Source organism: Diadema setosum, chromosome 6, assembly GCF_964275005.1.
Source record: "Diadema setosum chromosome 6, eeDiaSeto1, whole genome shotgun sequence".
In the NCBI taxonomy this organism is placed as follows: domain Eukaryota; kingdom Metazoa; phylum Echinodermata; class Echinoidea; order Diadematoida; family Diadematidae; genus Diadema; species Diadema setosum.
This window is the reverse complement of record NC_092690.1, coordinates 22,181,597-22,203,597: the sequence shown is the minus strand read 5'-3', so window position 1 is coordinate 22,203,597 and position 22,001 is coordinate 22,181,597. Positions and strand designations below refer to the sequence as shown.

Below are 22,001 nucleotides of genomic sequence, written 5' to 3'. Positions count from 1 at the left end.
ACTGCAGATCTCCAAACTCCAATCATATTAAAGAGTGACCCCCCCCCCCCCAAATAAAAAAACAAACAAACAAACAAAAAAAAAACGACAAATGATCGCATCTCTGCAGGTGTCTTCTATATTCTCCTCCTCTGCAGTGGTTCCTCCACTGGTGGCATGGATGTAGAGTGATCTCAAGGTTGTCCCTCAGTAAAGAGCGCCCTCAGTAGGTGAAGAGCACCCTACAAAGATGGAGAGAGCCCTCAGCTGCTGAAGAGCTCTTCCAGAAGGGGGTTGAGCTTGCTGCCGCTCAGCTGGATGCTCATGAGGTCATCCATGTATGCCTCCGTGGTGTCTCTCACCTCCGTTAACAGCATGATGATCTATTAAGAACACAGGAGTAAGACACAAAAGTGAAACAATATTTTCTTGTTGTACTCAAAAAATAAGCCAAACATTCTTTGCAGGTACAAGTGTATCTGAGGCAAGATTACCCTAACCCCAAGAGAGGTCAATTACAATGTACTGTATACTGTAAAAATGGAAATTCTTACGATGTTAAATTTTTTGTGCATTTTGCGCAAGCAGAAGGTAGCGCAAAAATAAAAGCACGCAAATATTTTCGCTTCCCATGTGTTCTAGCAGTTGATGTTTTGTTTCCATGGAATTAAAAACACGCAAAACTCTTCTCACTCGGTCGAGCGCTAAAAATTAGTTGCGCAAAAATATCTACTTTTAGGGCTTACATTATTCTTCACCCGAGTATACTCGGGCAGGTGTCTATGGGAAATGAGTGTTGTAGCAAAATCAGTCCATCCTGAACAGGCTAATGATGAATAAATCTCTGATACAATTGTATACATGTACAAACTAAAGGTCACTGAATATTGAAAAAAAAAGTCATCCAAAGAAGATTTAAACATAGAAAAACTGGTCGACTTCATTGATTTGTGGCTGTATTACACATACGTATACCAATACCACACAAAAGACCATTACAGGACAATAATAACAGAGAATCCCCTAGAAAAGCACTCAGAGAGTGCAGCCCTCGGCCAAGCAGCTCGTTTGCATCCATACAAGCATGCTAAAGATTGCCCAATTTCCCAATGATAAAGAAGCCTTGTGAATACCTCCTTAGCTTCCTGCTGCGCAGCGCCTCAAGCAGAGCACACGCTTTGACATTTCTTAATATGCAATCCTCACACACGCGCAGCTTGAACTCCCAAGTTCATCGACCCTGTTTGCCAAAACATTAAAAAAAAAATCCTTCAAACTTCGAAAAGATACCTGAATCACTACCAAAATTTAATCATCTGTACCTCAATTTATCATTATCAACTCTTCCAGGAAGTTTCATCCAAAGCCATTCTCAACTTCTTGAGTTATTTTGCAGACAGACAGACAAACCAACGCAGACAAAAACATAACCTCCTTGACAGAGATGATAAACTGAACATTTGAGTTACAAAATGACCCTGTTCTGCACACTGACCCATTTTTTTTCTACTCGTCAGACCTGAATGTCCACATACTGTATGTAATTTTCTGAGCATGTACTGGGTAATTTTCTATACATACACGTGTTTACACACACACACACACACATATTAAAGGGGAAAGACAGACAGAATGAGAGAATGTTTAGATTGTGAAACTGTTTAACTCACTTCTGGCACAGAATGAAGGTTAAAAAAAAACAGTAAGGGAGTTTGGGCAGTTGATGAATGCAAAGTTGTTTTGATTATGGGGTTAGAATCAGGTTTCTGAAATGTAAAAAAAAAGTGCAATAACAAAATAATGCTTTTGAGCCAGAAACGTGTTTCTGGAGAGGTGATAAATGAGAAATTGTTTTGTACACATGTACACATCTCCACTCCTCTAGTCAAACTGCACAATGAAGCTGCACAGTGACAGAGCCTCCAAACTGACTCATGATAGAGTTGATAAGTGAACCAACTCAAAAACACATGATCCCAAATGTGTTTGCGAACTCGCTTTGATAGTAGGTACTGAAACAAATTTCAAACATGGGAAAGATGATAAACGCAGCCAAAGACAATCAAAGGAAACACATGATGCAAAATTCGGTACCCTGGAGTACCCTGGGGTACCAAATGAAAATTCGCCATTTTGTTGGTGTAGTTGTTTTTTTTCAGCGCTGTATCCTGGGTTACCAAAAATATGTACAAATAATTTTCAGCATTATTTTGCACAAAAATGTTCTCTTGTTTGTGCTTGTGCAACAACTAATGCATGCAAATAACAATTTTCTTTTTTCTCATTAACATGCTCTGTTGTAATCTTTACTGTTTAAAAGTTGACATGGAAGAAAAATTGGCACTGGGATCATTATCACAGTAACGATTTATGCCGGCACAGATCATGAGAAAATGGTCGCCATGACAACATTGCACAACTGTATGATAATGGACACGAGATGGCACTACACAACAGTGTACATTGGGTTACGACAGTACCCCAGTGTATGGCATGGGGAATCATATGCTTGGTAATCATGGGAAAAGTGGCTTGCATCCATCAACAAACATTTCTCACTGCTTTCTTCTATTTTGTTTGGTTTTGTAAATACCACATTAGCATTTAAGTGACAGTAGGAAGTCCTTGCGGGCAAATGTCAGATCTAGGCCTAACCTCATCAAGGATGGGGGGGGGGGGGGTAGCTGGCTGGCATGCTTCTCCGGGGCAGCGACACCTAACATTTCTTCTCTCTCTCTCTCTCTCTCTCTTGCTATTAATCACGTCTGTTTAGATGCCAGGGTAAAACCTCAAACCACAAATTATTTCTCTCAACCTCCATGGACAGCAGAAAGCATCCCTTCTTTCTTATCGCCACGGCAACCCACTACGCAAGATGGCTACGATTAGCAAAACGGGGATGGGGATACACATTTCCCAAGGCGACACACTCATGCAATTAAAGGCCACACTCCTCTAGCTATTTCCTCTTTTTTTTTTTATAAAGAAAATATCTCCTATATCTCCTATTCTACAAAATTGGCTGAAAAATGGCACTGATTTGCAGCATCTAGGTAGCATATTATACACCTGTACGTATCAAAATGCTAAAGACCACCAAGATTGAACAATACAATAAATATATCATCTGAGCCTGGCTCACAAGAAAGCAACATGAAAAATCCTTCATTTCGAGCAGCCAACCCCAAAACAGGAGTGGAGATGAATATTGCCTTGGAAGCAGAGTCTAACTGGGCGGGCCCTTTTAACTCTTTATGTGGCATGGTGGAAACCCCCTGTGTGCCACGTTATTCTGAGACACGAAGGTAGTCATGCTTTGAGAAAGAATTCTGTTTTTCCAATCTGTATAACTTCTACAAATTTCTGTTAAGCTGGACATAATAGTAAGCAAAGTTAAAGAGGAATGCCAAACTTTGCTTCAATATACAATGTATAACAATTCTATTTTCATTTTTTCTTTTGAATTACCAATTCCTACATTACTGTAAAGGCATGACTTTTGCACATAAAATAGTGACAGAAACTTAGAATGTAAAGCAAATCTAGTTGGGAACACCACTTGATAGTCAATCACCACATAGAATGCAAGCCGTATGTGAGAGGAACAAAAGCGCGAGAAACGCTATGATTGTACCGCGGGATTAGCGATTTATCGATCGGTTTTGGCGGCTCTGTTTGTAGAGCAGAATATGCGAAGTTGGCACGCCGTCGACTGAGCCGGACGTGCGAACTTGGCACATAAAGAGTTAATGATGCAATACCACTTCATGTTCAAACTTAGGACTCTATTGAGGAAAAGGAAATAAAACAAAAACAAAAACAAAAACAATATGGAGGAAAATTCACCAGAGGTGGACAAAAAAAAAAGAAAGATATAAAATAAGAAAGGCACAGCATTTCAAAGAGAGACTGAGGTCAAATATTGCGGAAAAGTTGAATTAAATGTATAAGAGCAATGACATCATCGCCTAACTAGTACTTCAATTCTCATAATTCAACCTCCACAGACAACAATAGAAAAAGTAAATACAGTGATGTATAATATAAAAATAAAGGCTTTGCAGGAAAAAATATAGCAACAATATTTTCAGTCAAAGGTGGGGAAATTGCAGATTATATCAGGCAAATTAAATAAAATCTGAAAAAAAAAGCATACTGTCAATGTAATACCATATCTCCTACCTCTGTATAAAATAAAACAAACATATCTAATAAACACAAACAATAATTCGCAGATAATACATGTATGTGCTTGTTACTGATACTTACATCATGAAAACATACAACTGCAAGTAATTCTTTACCTTTCTTCATTATGTGACATAAGATCATTAAAACTAAACTGACTATTCTGTACTCTAATTTCACTGGATTCATTTATGTCACCTTCAACTGGAAAATTGTGCATCCCTTTAACTTTTTGCTCTCAAGAAATTGGAACCATAATGGGATGCTAAGCTAAGTGGTGCCAGTGTGCCTTTCTCTGTAAACTCTGCATATTGGTGGATTTCACTGACTAATGAGTGGGATTCGCAGTGATTCTCTTCTTACGCAGGAGTGTGGGCGTTACACAGCCGCATCTGTCCTACAATCACCAGCAAATTAGATTGACTGAAGTTTCAGCAAACACTATCTATGGCTTAAAAAACAGCAAACATGTATATGTACATCTCACTACTACAGCTATGACTACTTCTACTTCAATCTACTCATTTTTTCTTCTCCTCCTCCTCCTCCTCTTCCTCCTCCTCCTCCTCCACCACCACCTTCTCCTCCTCATCATCCTCCTCCTCCTCTTCCTTCTCCTCCTCCTCCTCTTCCTCCACCTTCTCCTCCTCCTCCTCCTCCTCCTCTTCATCTTCATCCTCATCCTCCTCTTCCTCCTCATCCTCCTCCTCCTCTTCCTCCTCCTCCTCCTCCTCCTCCTCCTCCTCCTCCTCCTCTTCCTCCTACTCTTCCTCCTCTTCCTCATCCTCCTTCTTCTTTTTCTTCTGCTTCTTTTAAAAAAAGGAGGACTATTATAGCAATAGAGTGTAACAGATTTAATAGTAGCCACGGTATAAAATCCAACGCCCATCTTTCTGCAATGTATGTCTGTGTATATTCAGACATACAGAGCTGTTAGAAAGTGTGAGCAGGAGGAAATCATGTCAATATCGATATCACCATCTGACTATGAATCAATTGATTTGCCATTCTCAGATTGCTTCATATGAACTCATGGTGATGCATGGTTTGTTTACATAAAGGTTTGTTTTTCTTCATCCATTCTGTACAAATGTCCTGATTCCTGATTCCTAGACTGACAGTGAGGCGGAAAGACATAATCCCAGCAGCTCTCAGGGATTTGAAGTAAAGACTTCTGACCTGCTTTCTCCTTTAAGGTTATAATCTTACCCATATTAGTCTTCATCCAAGACTTTCTCCCTGTAATTATTGCCAGAGAAGTAAGGAGAGGTTCGTGAGTGAGACAGAAACAAGCTACCAGTAAAGGAGCGTTCACATTGGGCTTGCGTAGTTGGACCTGCGTATCGACTATGCAAATGTTACACTACTCTAACCAGGCCTATGCCAGCATTCATAACAATATGCCAAGCGACGCAGAGTTGTACACGAGGTATGCAAAAAAAAATTAAACATGTTCAATTTTTTCAGCGTATACATCCAGCTTAGAACACAGGATGCAAGTCTACTCAACCCTATGCTACTGTACGCCATGTCTTCATTAAACTGTATAAGCCGTTATTTTTGCGTAAAGATATTCTCGTGAATGAGGTGGGCACGGCATTTTCACAAGATGTTGTTTTCGCGATTTGACACCGAGGCGATCATAAGTGCACTATCAGCCTAGTGTATACAGTACATGGCGATATTTTCGCGTGTTGTTAAATTCGTGGTCCAGCCTTGATTAGCGAAATTTGGGAACCCTCGCGAAAATAACAGCTTATACAGTAGTATGCAACACGGGGCTACTTTACGGCTGCAGTGACTCCTAACGCAGTAGTATGCTACTCTACACTAGTCCAATAATAAATCATTTGTGGGTGGATCCAAGGATTTACACAAACACTCCTTTTCTCACTCTTGCATTAGCTTGCTTCTGTCAAAATTTTTCACTGAAAACTCAAATAGACAAGTCTGTTGTTCAGACTGGTAGTGACATATCTCTACAATTGACTTCTTTTTTTTTTGGGGGGGGGGGGGGGAAGGGTGATATTAGGCAATTAACATATATAGTGCAAGTTTATGAATTCATAGAGGAGTTTCATAGGAATGCTTTCATGTGAACTCAGCCAGAATGCTCACCCATGCTCATTTCAACAACCTGAACTCCTGAACTGGTTGGATGCACATTGGCTAGACAGTGTGCTGCACCTTACTGTGATTATAATACACCCTTGGCCTGGTGGGCTAAGTGCAAATTTTTCGCACATGGCCACAGGGAAGGGGGGGGGGGAGGAGGGGGAATCAGTCATAAATAAATGTAGAAACTGTGACTCTTCTTTAGTGAGAATTCTTATTGTAAATTGTCACAGTACTCTCCAGAAGAAGCTGGGAAAAAACAGCAACAAACAAACAGACAAACAATGATAATTATCCAGTGTCCAAGTTTGCTGTCGACCATGGCAGCTTTGGCACCAATAATCCAGCAACCTCCCCCACTATGATGTTGGTAAATTCTGCTAATGTCTATAGAGTCTTAGCGTGGGTGTGAATCACCCAACACATAATAGTCTGGAAGGGTTTGACCTTCACCCACTTTTGTTTAGTTGTCCACACCCTGAAGCGAATAGCCACCACACCAATTTGGCCTTTTTGAACAGCAACTGACCCATGAGCAGTCAAATCTATCCAAAGAGTCATAATAAGTCAACACAGGTCTCTTCTTCTATGCTAGATTTGGCTGTGTTGTACAAATTCACTACTGTTATCAGTTTAAGAATCTATCCAACCTTTGAATACAAAACCAACGAGGGGATCATTTAGGTCAAAGAAGAATAATTAAGCTTGACCCCAGCTCTGCAGATGTCCTATGGTAGAATTGACCCATACTGTCCAATCTGTGTTTCTACATTAAGGTTCTGTGCAGTATATATTTTCATCATGGTTGTAATTATGCATTGTTTTTGTTCAAGTGTTCAATAACTCTAGAGTAAAAAGAAAGACAAGATGCTTTTTCATTTGTTTCTCTGGCAGAATTTTCAAGGGACTCTAAATTGCTAAATACAGATTTATAAAAAGTGCCTTAACTCACAGCTGTATGTGCCATATTTGCACGTCCAACTCAGTTGACAGCATGCCAACTTCACATATTTTGCTCAAACGCACAAACTGGTCCAAACCAGTCGATAAATCGTCAAATCAATCCGCAGTACAATGAAAGCTTCACTTGCGATTCCATTCCCATCACATGTATCCCAGATGATGTCTGTGAAGAGCGCCCTCACTCACCTTGGCAAAGTGGCCCGTCTTCTGCGAGTGTTGAGTTGTACGTGCGTCTGGAGGGCGTCAACGAACGTCTGCTGAATCTCCTCCACCGTCGTCGTGTCTTCCAGATCTCTGCGATCTGAACGGACGTGACAGACCACACACATTTATTGATTCTTGCATCAAGCTGTTTTTTTTATAAATTGCAAGCGATTGACAAATTGCTCTTCATCGAAATGAATTAGCAAACAGTTCATTCAGTATTAAAGTAGTAGCTATGATTAAAAATTATTGGCATACATACTGGTACTCAGGATAGTTTCAAATGAAAAAAAATTACCAGAACATTGAAACCACAAGACTGCTATGAGCTTAAGAATCGGTGCTTATTCATATCTATGTAGGGCAATTTGTCAATTAGCTACATAAAGGTCACACGATATAAGAGAAAAGAGCAGTATATTAAGTGGGATATTAAGCAGAAATCATTCCATAGCAACTGGTGCGTACAGGAGATCCCTGCTGAACAAACCCTTGTACCTTTCCCATGCAGACAATTAAAGACATACAAAGACAAGGTGGGGGGGGGGGGGGGAGTGTTGTGAAAGTCTGTTTCATGTTCAGAGAAGTTCTGAAGTTATGCATTATGGAAAGCACTGAAACACAGTGTAAAGAATTTGCTTGGGCAGTTTAAATCTTGTATAACATACAGTGTATGCATTACACATATTGCCATTATTGCATATTAATACTTGAGACACCTTCTGTATGCAAACAGAGGTCCAATGATGAACATATGCACACATTACATGTAGACATTACACAGGAAAAGGGTATACTAATTTTGTGATTAATGATTCATTAAGTACTCATTAGGGATTTGCAGAGATAGGCCTAAGCTGGCGCCAATCTTTTTATTTTGAGCATGTCCAAAATCTCCAACGTACATCTCTGGGAATCCCTATGAATAGCTACTGAATACAAAGAACGTCATACATGTTACAAACTATTCTAGTATTGGCAGTGGGTGCACACGTATCCTCAAATTTCCAAATTCATAAGACATTGGTTGGAAGTCGCTCTAGTGTGACGGGACCTTTGAATGTAGAAACTGCCCCTAAATCATAACGAGTACAGGATCCTTTACAGCGTATACATGTAGTATTCCTTGATCTATCTAGACGATGATCAAGATCACCACTGAAAAAAAACAGTCATAAGTTTTTTGGCCTGGCCTTTTCTGACTCTTCCCCAGAAAGTTCTGCCTCATCTGTTCAAAATATTTGGCACATGCTGCCAATTGACAAACACAGCTAGAAGTGCCTACAGAATCAAAACGTCACTGGGGTGACAAGACCTTTTATCTCTAATTTTGGTGAAAATTATTTTTTAAAAATGAATTATCAAGAAATAATTTAAGTAATGTCCTGTCCAAATTAGAGCTGTCTTCCCCCCCCCCCCTACAAAAAAAGAAAGAAGCCACCACTGCATGTCAAAGGAAAGGTAATCCCATTAGATATATCACTTTGGCTGGCATGTTTTTATTTGCTTTCCTGAACATATGGCATTTTTGAGATACGAGGTTTTGTCACGGAAAGAGGGACAAGCTCCTTGGCAGAAACGGATACAGACCACACATGAATCTCTGCTCATTGGACATTGTATGGTCTGTCCAGTGAATGTGGGAGGGAAATCCCCCCTCCGCCCACCCCCCCCCCCCCCAAAAAAAAAAGAAAGAAAAAAACCAGTGGGTGGTAGAAGGCTCAACAGTGCACCACATATTCTTTCTTGGGTATGTATGTGGCCCTGAAAAGGGCCTACCTACTCCCAACTTTTCAGCAAGCATGTTCTTGCCATTTTCAAGAGAATGTCTCTTGAAATTCCTCTTGACAGCAGCAAGAACATGCTTGCTGAAACTTCAGAAGTCGGTAGGCTCTTTTCAGGGCTACATACATACCCAAGAAAGAATACGTGGTGCACCATTAAGCCTTCTACCACTCAACGTTCTACCGCCACAGAAACCTTCAGAGCTGATTTAAAAGACGACCAAACTAATAACTGACCTGGGGACATGATCGCCATGGCGAAGAGAAGGGCCAGCTCCTCTTCGGTCAGCGAGAGCTTGTTCATCTTGAGCGCAAAGACCTGGACGGACCCGATGACCTTGATGAAGCCGGCGCTCTCCACCTGGTCAGTCTCGATGGACAGCGACGGCCAAATCTCGCTGTTGAACTTCTGGGTCTCCGTGTTGTACAGCGGGCAGGAGGTCAAGATCATGTATTCCACCAGAGCCCCTGTGGTAATACATTGAGTTCAGAGACAACAGAAACAACAGCACAGAAGGAGATAAAAGACAAAGAAAGAAAAGGAAAGACATATACTTTTGTTTTACACAAACATTCAATGGGAAACTTCAATGGGAAAACCAAAGATCCTATTCAAACTTCCATCATAAATTTGCCATCGACTATTTCATGTACTTTGGTGGGGCAAAGGAAATATCATCAAAAACACAAATATTAAAAAAAAAACCTCTATTTTGCATCCTTCTGAAGTTATGTTTTGTTGGAAGAAAAATTGGATTGAAAAATTAATGAATTGAACTGAATTGAATTGAATTGAATTGAATTGAATTGAATTGAACTGAAGTACTCAATACATTGCTATGTTATGCAGTGTTTTTATCTTTCTGAATTTCGTGAGCCAATCGATATTTACAAAATAAACTGCCCAGTATTGCCACCAGTATAACCACAGATGATCTGCATATTAATATACCTGTACGAACAGATGAAATCACTAATTTCTCACTAATTTCTCTGTTGAAAAAGATCACAATTCTTACTTCTCATCTAATTTCATCACTGTTCTGTGGTTCTCAGTTCTGACTTCAAGCACTTGTGAAATTGGCTCGCATGTAAAAAATTAAGGAGCATAACTACACTAGCAATTTTAGTTGCGTATATTGTATATGTTTGCCCACACAAAAATTTTGGTTCATTTCCTATAGAAACCATCTGCTGTACATACATGTACTGTTATGAACAAAATAAGATAGAATACAGCCAAATTTAAGCCCTCCTCTCCATATCCCACATTAAAAAAAATAACTTTAAAACCTTCATAATAATTAATGAATGCCAGATAGAGGAAAAAGAACATAATCTATAAAGCAAGACAGGAAGTCATAGAATATTTTTCCTAAATATCATCTTTCCTTTAATAGAAGATATGAAACCATGCACTGGGTAGACTTGAATGTTTTTGTTCTTTGGCCATGGTGTGGTGCACACAGCTACATTTCTTTTCTACTGCATGCACTTGGCTGAGACATGGCTTAAAATTAGCAAGAGCAAATCATTATTCAAATTGGCATCCTTTTGCTTTTCATAGCCAAGATTGTTGTAATCTGCAATGTGTACACTGCATTACTGTCCTTGTGTTGTTTTGTTTTGTTTGTTTGTTTGTTTTTTTTAAAAATGAAGTGACATAATTGCGAAAGCGGGATGGTGCCAGATGCATCATACACTTCATGTACCTGTAGGCCTACCTCATGCTACACCACACTTCTCTACCTATCCTGTATTGTTACCTCCGCCAAGGGAGGAGATTACGTTTTTGTTACCGTTGGTTTGTTTGTTTGTTTGTTAGTTAGTTTGTCCGTGTGCAAAATAACTCAAAAAGCAGTTAACGGATTTGGATGAAACTTACAGGAAAGGTTGAGAATGACACAAGTAACAGATGATTAAATTTTGGCAGTGATCCGAGATTTTTTTTGGAATTTATGAAGGATTTTTGATATTTTGGCAGGTAGGGTCAACTAGAATTATCACTGAAGGTGATTATGTAATACCCCTGCCCCTAGTGTTGCTTTATAGTATGTGATGTCATGAGCGCAATGACGTTAATACCAAGTTTGTGCACTTGTCGAATTGGAAACAGAATAATTTTAGTTTACTGTACAATTACAGAGTTGACACTGAGTATAAAACTTACAGCAAATGGAAACATGCTTTACCCCAGCATCACTACACTTAAAGACCATCATACACACCAAATTTGACCTTCATAGCTTGAAGGGTTTTCCTCCCCCCCCCCCCCACACACACACACCTAGATTTTTTTTTCTCTACAGCTAAAGTTAAGTCCAAATGGTTACTCTGACCTTGCCTTGTCCTTGGTGTAAAAAGAGGAAATAATTTTTTTTTTTTTTTTGTGCTGGTATCAACTATTATCTTTTTTTTCCCCATTTTTTTTGCAGGCAAGAGAGCCTTTATGGGTTTGATTATATAGCAGAAAAGTTTTATAACAATATTTGCTGGAAATTTGAAGTCAGTGTAACTGATACCATGTTAATACCACTCCTTTTATGTTTGTTGCATTCTCTGTAATTAATTGCTTTTCTGCAAAAAAAAAAAAAAAAAAAAAAGCAAGGGCTCAGTGAATATGATACTGCAAAAAATTTATGTAAGTTTACTACCACAGAAGGTTACACAGCACACAACATCATAAAACCCACAAAAATCTCATCGTCAGACAGTTTCCTAGTGGCTGGTCTGAAAATCTAGTGTTTAAGGTCAGCAATGATTTTAAAATTGCTCCTGTTCTTAAAGGCATATTCCTTTTGGTATCTGATTCTGATATTTACAAGGATCAAATGAGGCTGTTGAAAGTCCTGTGCTTTATTGTTTCGTCCGGTGATTATCCTGCTTGCATTAACTATCTCGTTTTCATCCAGGTTTTACCTGGGGAGCACACAGAAGTGTACAAGAAAACCCTCGAAGACCTTTGAAATATGCAGTTTACACAAGCACTACTGAGAACACTCTGAAGTATTACATCAAGAATTGTGACCCATTTCTTACGTGAACCTGGCATATCAGGTTCCCCAAATGTAGACAAGATTAAGTGTCTGCATTTGTGGCCTGAATTCATGTCATTTGTGTCATGCTGACAAAAAAGAACTCAAGGTTTTGATCCAAAGATTGGATCTGCTTCTATCAAAATCTGTTATTTTGCTTTATAAAAACCGCCCTTTGGTATAAAGGACATGTACAACTTTTATACAACAGAGTTTTTGAGCCTGTCAGCACTTTTCATATTTCTCGTCAGATCAATAAATTGCACTGTTCAATGGCACATGGAGTTGACCGTGTAAAGGGGACATACAATGTACTGCTTGTCTGCTTTTGCACAGGCAGATTATGAACCTATCTTCTTCTTTTTTTGTAGTACATAGCTGTTGTTTTTTTGATGTGTGAAAAGAATCTCGTCTGATCCAATGAGTACATTGAAGGCTCTCGGAGAATTGTGGGAGGAACAGATTAAGTACTTGATGAAAATGCTCATTTTCAGGATAATCGAGAAGATTCCATTGTAATGTTTGCTGTGGAGGAATTTCAGAATCCTTTTTTGTGAGTGTACAACAAAGGATCACTCCATGTGTGTAGACAGGCCCTGATGAACATACACTGTGCAAAGTCGCAAGGGTACAGAAGTACAAAAAGTACAGCGGCTACCTCATAGTTGGGACTTGGGACTGTTGTAACCCCTTGAGGACAAGTCCTGTGTATACTCGGGCAAGTGTTATATGGGAAATGCCTGTTGTAGCAAAATCAGCCCATCCTCAACAGGTTTACAGAACAATATCATGGACACATTTCCAGGCTAAAATGAGTTATTTGTGATACATCATCACAAAGGCCATATAATGTATTGTTTTATTTATCATTCTTACATTTGAATTCGTTATATGGTAAAGCTTCCTTTGCCCTCTTATACACAAATGCATATGCTGTACTTCATTACACAGAAAATATTTTCAAAAAGAAATAATTAGAAAACAGTAAAGGTTAGCAAGGTCAGCTCTTAGCGCCTTTTTCTTTCTCGTATGTTCTCTGACTTTGTACGGGTACCACATTTTTATTCTTATATTCAATGGTACACAGGTTCCAAAAAATAATTACTGTATAAACATAAAGCCATGATGTCATAAAATGCATCAGATTCTGTTGAATTGTAGAAAAGGATCCATATTAAAGTATACAATTTTACATGAATGTGTACCCAGTAGATATCTAATACTTTTAATACTTTAATACTTTAACAGGTTCCAAAAAATAATTACTGTATAAACATAACGCCATGATGGCATAAAATGCATCAGATTCTGTTGAATTGTAGAAAAGGATCCATATCAAAGTATACAATTTTACATGAATGTGTACCAGTAGATATCTAATACTTTTAATACTTTAATACTTTAACAGGTTCCAAAAAATAATTACTGTATAAACATAACGCCATGATGGCATAAAATGCATCAGATTCTGTTGAATTGTAGAAAAGGATCCATATTAAAGTATACAATTTTACATGAATGTGTACCAGTAGATATCTAATACTTTTAAAGGTAGGGAATCCCATTTGCATGCCTTAAATGAAGAGTTGTATAAATACAGTGGTATGTTGAAGAGAGTATCATTTTAGAAACTCCCATAAAGTATTGAAAGTGGAAGGTAACATTTAGTACATTTTTATTGACCGTTAGATTTTGAATTGAATTTTTTTTCGGGGCTCACCGTAAATTCCAGTACATTACAAGGCTACCTTTGCAGACCCATGCACTGCATGTGTGTCCATCATGTATATTTTGTGAAGAAAGTTCATCAAAACTTACAAACATTTCTATATACATTCTTGCCACACACTCTATATGTTATTACATCAGCTCTTATACTTTTGGATTTGTGTTTATAGATAAAAAAAAATACAGAAGACTGCAACAAAAAGGCTTAAGTGTGGCTGACACACAGAACTACTGAGTAGTTGAATTTTGTGCATTATTCAATTATTGTAGATAACTGTTGACTTCCAAATTTCTCAGCAGTGGCCTAAACAAGTCCCCTGAGGTTCATATTTAATGTTTTGCTGCATTTTGGGAGGTCTGTAAAAGGTATCCCCTACCTTTAATATTTTAACAGCTGTGTACAGTCTACGTGAAAGAAGGATAATTCAGTGTAATGTAGCTTACCATCCATTTCTGCATTATGATATGTGCATGTGTGTTATCATCTCCAAACCCAGCAGAGGTAATGGTTTAAGTGTACCAATACCCTTCAGAGTACTGTATACGCTATATATTTCGCGTGGGTTTTATTTTCGCGAATTTCGCGAGTCGGGAGCTATTCGCGAAATTAACAACACGCGAAAATATTACCTTCCAAAATGAATCCCTTGCCTTGACGATACAAACCTTTTACGGCTTACCGAACAGACCATACTGGCTAACGCTAAGCTTGTTTACGTACAGCCCAGTCGCTGTGGTAGCATTCGTTGCTAGTAAGTTGAAAATTCACACTTTCTTTGCCACTTCATATTTTCTCTGGTCCCCCAATCGCAAATTTAACCACTCGCGAAAATGTGTGACATCGGCAATTCGCGAAAATTTATGAACGCAAAAATTATAGCGTATACAGTATTATGTTCAATCAATAAACTGACTGGGGACACAAAGATTAACTCAGAATAAAGATTCTCTGTGGGCTTGAATTGCACTTAAATGCGATTGGATTTTTGAAAACCAGTTCGTACCATGAACTCCGGAGTAGCAATCATGTCAGATGAGAGTTCATTTGTGTGTGTGTGTGTGTGTGTGTGTGTGTGTGTGTGTGTGTGTTAAAATGAAGGGTCAATATAAAAAGTTCAATACAGTAAACTTTGCAGCTGCTCTTTTTTCGACGGGAAGCCCTATCCAAAATGTTCATCCCGAGGTGAAGGCCAATGTTAGAATAGCTGGTGTCGGATTTCGACTCAAACTTCCGAGGACTTCAGCGTCTGCAGGGGAGTATTCTTTAAAACATTTCATCTTTCTTTGGAAGCATGGGGCATTGAAGAGTTATCCTATAGTGAACAGTGAGGGTAAATATTATGTTTTGGTTAAAGAATTGGAAAATTGGATTTATACAGTGTACAGTATTCATGTACACTGCAGTATTCATGAAGAAATCAGATTTCAGTAGTCATGATTATTTTTCAACTTGTAAGATATTTCCTTACTTTTGATGGAGAATAACTACATTGTACGTACATACAATATGCCGCTAAAACATTCAACAGCTCTGAATAAGAATTACATACAGTTATGGATGACATGAAGTTAGTATTTTAAAACTGAACAGGTCTATCCATGTAGCTGACCCCATGACACCATACACACACTGGCATTCATGCACGACTGTGTCATTGTGGTGCCCGAGTCAGTTGCCCATATCTCTGTCAAAAAGTTCAGCATTTTTAGGGGAGATTAACAAAATGCTTATGAAACAGGTGGCAAGCTACAGTTCAACTACCTGCAGAAAAGTTCACACACACAGGTGGCCATCGGACCTGAATTACATATGTACCGTACGTGAAAAGCTAGCACTGCCTCATACGAGGTTGCATAAAACTTGGCTAGAAGTATCCATTTGAACCCTGTTCACTGCTACTGGTAACTAAACTATGTGACAAGTCAGTGTAATTTCTGACTAGTAGTCCACAGAAGATAAAAAACTTGTCCACACATAACGGCTCCTGAGTTTAAAGGGTGTGTACAGTTCTGGTCGAGGCGAGGATTTACTCTTTTAACGTTTTGTGAGATATTCAGAAACCACTCTTACTATGAGATGTCAAAGAGCATGCAATTCTAAGGGGTATCGAAAGTTTATTTGATGAAAATCGATTTTGAAATGGCCGAGATATCCAAAAACAAGGTGAAACAAAGATATCCTAATAAAAGGTGTGGCCTGTCGCCTTTTATTATTATCACTTTTTTGGATATCTCAGCCATTTGAAAACCAATTTTCATCAAATGAATGTTGAATCCTTCTTAAAATGACATGCTCTTTCATATTTCATAAGAGGTTTCTCATTATCTCACTTAGGAATGTTCAAAACATGAATCTCCACCTCAACCAGTACTGTACAGTCCCTTTAAGCTTATGGGTAGAGCGTAGCTAATCATACCAAAAGGATGGGGGGGGGGGGGGGGGTTCTACTTCATTATCAAAAGATGTTCAGAAAGAATGGGCATACTGGGATAAATTAAGTTTTTTTTTTTCTTTCTTGAAAAAAAGAAAGAAAGAAAAAGAATTAGCAGTGTCCCTGTAAATTGCCATGATTCTCTCAGAATAAAGAGTAAAGCGACAGGTGTTTGTCCATCATGCACAACTGTAAAATACAATTTGTAGCTGTTTCCTACCAATGTTTAGGAACTCAACAATATCAGTAATCTGCCCCATCCTATGTAAAAACAACAACAAACAAACAAAAGAAGTGCGAGAGGAACAAAAAAGAATCTACAGAATTATCCCACACATAGGATAATTTAACATAGTAACATATTGGGGATCGATTACTAGGACTGTGCGAATCCCAATTCAAATAAACAGCAGAAATCAAGGTGTCTGTCCCAATCAGATCAATTAATGAAGCAATTAATGAAGCACACTTTAAAAGATGTGCCATTTTGGAGGTGAGCTTTTCATGGATGAAAGGGGACTCCAAATTTCTGATCAACATGCATTCATAGTAAATGGGATAATCCCATACTCAAACCCATGTGACACACTGGGGATTACTAGAATTGTGTAATCCCAAGTTAATGACTGCAAAAATTTGGACATACAAGTATGCAACCAATCAGATCAATTGGATATTATATGAAGCACAAAGATCTGAGATTTAGTAAGGAGCCGAGTGCTGCATGGATGAAAGGGGGCTCAAAAATTCGGTCACGGGTCAAAAAGGGCTGGATAATCCCATACTCAGGCAAGTGTAACACTCTGGGGATGACTAGATTTGTATAATCCCAATTTACTGACAGCAAAAATCATGACATCTGCCCTAATCGCCTGGCGAAGCACACTTGCAGGTGTGCCACTCATTAGAAGGTGAGCTCTGCATGAATAAGAGGGGATCGACTCCCATTTTCTGGCCAACATTCAAATTGTAATAATCCCCCATACTCAGACCATCTGTAACACACTGTGGTTACTGGGATTGTGTAATCCTGATTAATTGACAGCAAAAATTGGGACACCTGTTCCCATCAAATCTATTGGCTAATGAACTGCACCTGCAGATCTGCTATTAGGCAATAAAAGTGATTCATGGCTGAAGGGGGAATGAGGCCAAATTTCTGGTCAGCATTCACAGGCATCCAGAGAATCAGATCATGGCTGCTAATTTGTAAGCTTGTCAAAAATGGTTTCACTCAGCTGTTGGTGGAAATCACTTAGCACACACCCCCCTCCCTTTAATCCCCCTTCCCTTTTGAACAGTGAACAATAAGTGCTACAAAACAGCATTATGAAGACAAAAGAAAATTTGAAGAGTTAGACACCATTCATAAACATGTTGTACAGTGTAGCATTGAATACCTTTAAATTGAACCACTTTCATCCAACCTTCCTCCAATACCAGATGTGCATTCAATGCAAAGTTGCCATTATTTCAGATATGGCAAGATTACAGTTTCTGAAGTGAAATTTACCCAAGGATTTAATAGGTTAATTCTTTGTGTACCACACAGTGAACGCCCACTGTGTGCCACATCCAGAGACTCCAACCCCAAGCACCTTCTGATCTGGAGATTCTCCCGCCCGAAACCCCTTGCAAACGGGAGACTCCATGCAAGATGTGTGCGAAGTTCCTAGGGTTCTAGATGTTCTCTGGTGCTAAACATACAATAGCAATAAGTAAGAAATGCTTTCCACTGGGAGACACAGAGCCAGGGCGGGAGAAATCAAATCTCAAGCGGGAGAACGGGAGATTTTGCAAAAATGGGCTTTCGGCGGGAGATCTCCCGTCGAAAACGGGAGAGTTGCACATCATTCTGAGACCACGACACATGAGCACTTTTGGAAAATATTCTGTACCTCTTCAACCATGCAACTTTTTTAAAGAAGAATTTATGCTAGAAACACAGTGTAGCAAAATTGTAGAGAAAACTGCAACCCTTGCTGTGATTAAGTTATATGATGAAATTATCGTGAGGATGCTTTCAATGCACTGTGGCATATTCTGATCATTTATAAAATCAATTTGTGCAAGGTTGTATGTTTGAGCAAATACGGCAGACAAGAAGTTTACATGTGTCCCTGCATAACAAAACAAACAAAAAAGTCATCAGACATGGATTTTTAGTTAAGGGTAGATTCTGAAAGAGCAGACTCTAAGCCTTAAAATAATGTATAACTCATTTCAAATGGACTCTCCTAACCTATCTAAACACTGGGAGGAAAGCACACACTCTGGAAAAGTGTGAACTGAGAAAAGAGGCTCTTGTGTACAGGGTCTATTCAAGTGCTTAATCTTTACCAAGCCATGCTAGCTGTGCAATGAATGGGACAAAAAACAGGATGTAAACCACCTTAGCTACAACAATGGAGAGATTATCAAATTAAAGCTGAAATTAAACATGCTCTATCTAATAACACACTCTGTCCATGATCAATACCAACTTTAGAAGCAGTAGCATTATCCTTCAAAAGTTATTCAAGTTAAAGTGAAGAGCATGTAAAAAATGAAACGGGGCTGCTATAAGACATACATGTACCTATTCACATTATTCTTGAAAAAAAGGGTTGTAGAAAAACTGCTGAAAACACACTTTCCCATTTGTTTTGTGATCCCAACCTTTGGAATAATGTAGTAGAAGAAAGGCTCTTCAAGAAAATATGAAAAACTCAAGATTGATTTGACTGACCCCTTTCTCACCTTTTTTTAGTCAATACATACATTGTAAAATCAAGTGGTGCGACATTTTGTTGATTTTGCGATGCATGGTCACATATGTATGCGCATGTGTTTGGGAGTCCTACCTCTGATGAGAGTGGCCTGGTCGTCGCTAGTCAGACCCTGGAATCCCGGTAGCTGTTTGGCAAAGTTGATCATGTGCCTCAAGAGGAGGACCACCAGCTCCATGATGTGGGGTACGATTGTCGGGCCCTTCTCGCCTCCAGCCAGGAGGATTCGCTCTTCTTCCCCATCCGCATCCTGAGCGTCGTTGGCGTTGGCAGCGTACGTTGATTCGGTCTCCTCCCTGTCAGCGGTCAAGGCCTCGTGGGCGCCACTGGCGGAGGGAGGGCAATCCGTCTGGGGCAGTGTGGGCAGCGTCTGCTTCTCCTCCGGCTTGTTGTGGATGATGCAGCCGCACTCGCAGCGCCTGACGGTGGCGGGCGGGTTTGGAGGGGGCGGGGCTGCAAAATTCCCGGCTGCGGGAGCGGTCCTGGAGCCTGCTGATCCCTGGACTTCCCGGGCGGGGGAGGACTTCTTCACTGCGGACGGAATTGTTGGAGTGGAACCGTGGGATGCGTTGAGCGACGGTAGCTGAACGGTGGCAGAGGCGGGCAGCATCCCCTTACTCGAAGTCTGTGCATCAGTGTCACTGATAATCAAACCTCCAGGTGGAACCATTTCCTCTGGGGGGACTGACCCCACAGTCTGGGAAGTTTTCGTAGGGCTGACAGATGAGGGAGACGATCTATGGGCTGGCCCCTGATCACTCTTTATTCCTGGTTCCGATGACGTCCGTTGTGGTTCCACCACGGTCTGTATAGAGCAATGTATTAATGACTGATTAACTGCTATTGACAAATGACTGAAAAGCTCCTTTTATATTCTAGTAAAGAAAGCGGATACCTTGTGATTCTCTAGGACGTGACATTCTTGGCAACATGGATGTGACGCAATGATGCTGACAACTGCAGCTACAGTAATTTTGTGAAAAAAATAACACACACACACTCACACACTCGATTCAAATGACAACATAAATGTGATTCAATAATGCAGGCAACTGCCAGAGTGATTTTGAATTCTGATCAGTGAGAAACATGTGTGCACACACAATATGTGACCTTGCATCACAAAACCAACAAAAAGTCGCCAGATATTGATTTTTAGTTAAGGGCAGATATTGAAAGAGCAGATTCTAAGCTTTAAAATGATGTATAACTCAATTCAAATGGACTCATCTAACACATCTAAATATTGGAAAGAAAGCACACACTTTGGAAAGGTGTGAACTGAGAAAAGAGGTTCAGAAGTTAGGGGTCTATTCAAGCACTTAATCTTTAGAAACCTTGCTAGCTGCGCGATGAATGGGACAAACAACAGGATGTAAACCACGGTAGCAACAACGCTGAAAGGATTATTAGATTAAGCTGAAATTAAGCATGCTCAATTAACACATTCTGTCCATAATAAATGCCAACTTTCAAGGAGGTAGGTGACTTTGTGTTTATTTTGTGATACACGGTCATATATACAATGTAAACAATACAACAGAAACACAAGGGAAACAAGTACATGAATGTGTGCTTGCATCACAAAACCACCAAAAAGTTGCCAGACATAGATTTAAAAAAAAAAAAATTATTTATTTTTGTTATGGGCTGATCCTGAAAGAGCAAATATTTAGCTTTAAAATGAAATATAACTCACTACAAATGAACTTTCCCATTAAATCCATCTAAATAATGGAAAGAAAAGACACCTACTTTAACTGTTCTATAAAACAGATAGATGATGCACACTATGCTTCTTTGTGTATCAGTACAAATAGTGTGCATGTGGTAACTATGGAAACTAGGCTAAACCCACGAGGCTATGCCTTGTGGGTTAGACAATTCCACAGTAATTACCTTACTACAGGCATGTAATTATTACTGATCCACTCAGACCTGCGCATCATTTGTATATACCAGTACTGAACGAACCACAAGACCACATCATGGATAATTCACCACAAGCACGTACTACCCATCAGTTCTCAAATTACGGCAGGCATGTCCTAGCTTCTTCTTTACCAAGTGGCAGGTGCATACAGCTTTTATTACGATTCTCACATTATGGGGAAACTTTTACTTCACTATGAGAGGATGTTGACTGCATGGGTTGTGGAAGTTGGAAGCGAGAGCTCCTCTGCACTAACCAAGGCAGGTTTTAACCCTAAACTGTTCAATGATCGAACACTAAACAACTCACAGGACCAATATGCCCTTCATGGACGCTAACTCACATCATCATTATACCTGCACCAAGGAAGGAGGTTTGGCGTTGGTTTGTCTGTTTGCAAAACAACTCAAAAAGTAATGAACGGTTTTTTGAAACTTGCAAGAAAAAATGTACAGTTGCTAATCACACAAGGAACAGATAATTAAATTTTGGTAATGATCCTGGAATTTTTATGGATTTCTGAAGTATTTTTTTTTAATCTATAGGCAGGTAGGGTCACAAGCTGTGCATATTTGAGGTTTGCAATTACATGCTCTAAGCGCATCCTCTACTCGGGCGAGCCGCCACACTGCTGGAAGCTGATGACGTAAACAAAAGGCTTCTATATTGGGAAATTGGGCAATTTTAAATGTGATGCATGCACGGGTGGAAATGAGCTGTTTGGCAGAGGTTTGCATTCTCTGAGTGCTTTAAATACTATAGTTACACTATGCATTGCATGGTATTTCCTTCAACTGGTAGAGAGTAAAGAACCATTTCTAAACATGTTGTCACACCTCACACTTTCTTTCACCCTTTGTTTTTGCATAAAT

The 22,001-nt window shown here is 39.4% G+C and overlaps 1 pseudogene; it reads right to left on the bottom strand.

Moving 5' to 3' along the window:
* Positions 1–242: 242 nt before the first annotated feature.
* The window catches only part of LOC140229638 (vitamin D3 receptor-like), an 86,995-nt pseudogene continuing 65,236 nt past the window's right edge, over positions 243–22,001 (bottom strand).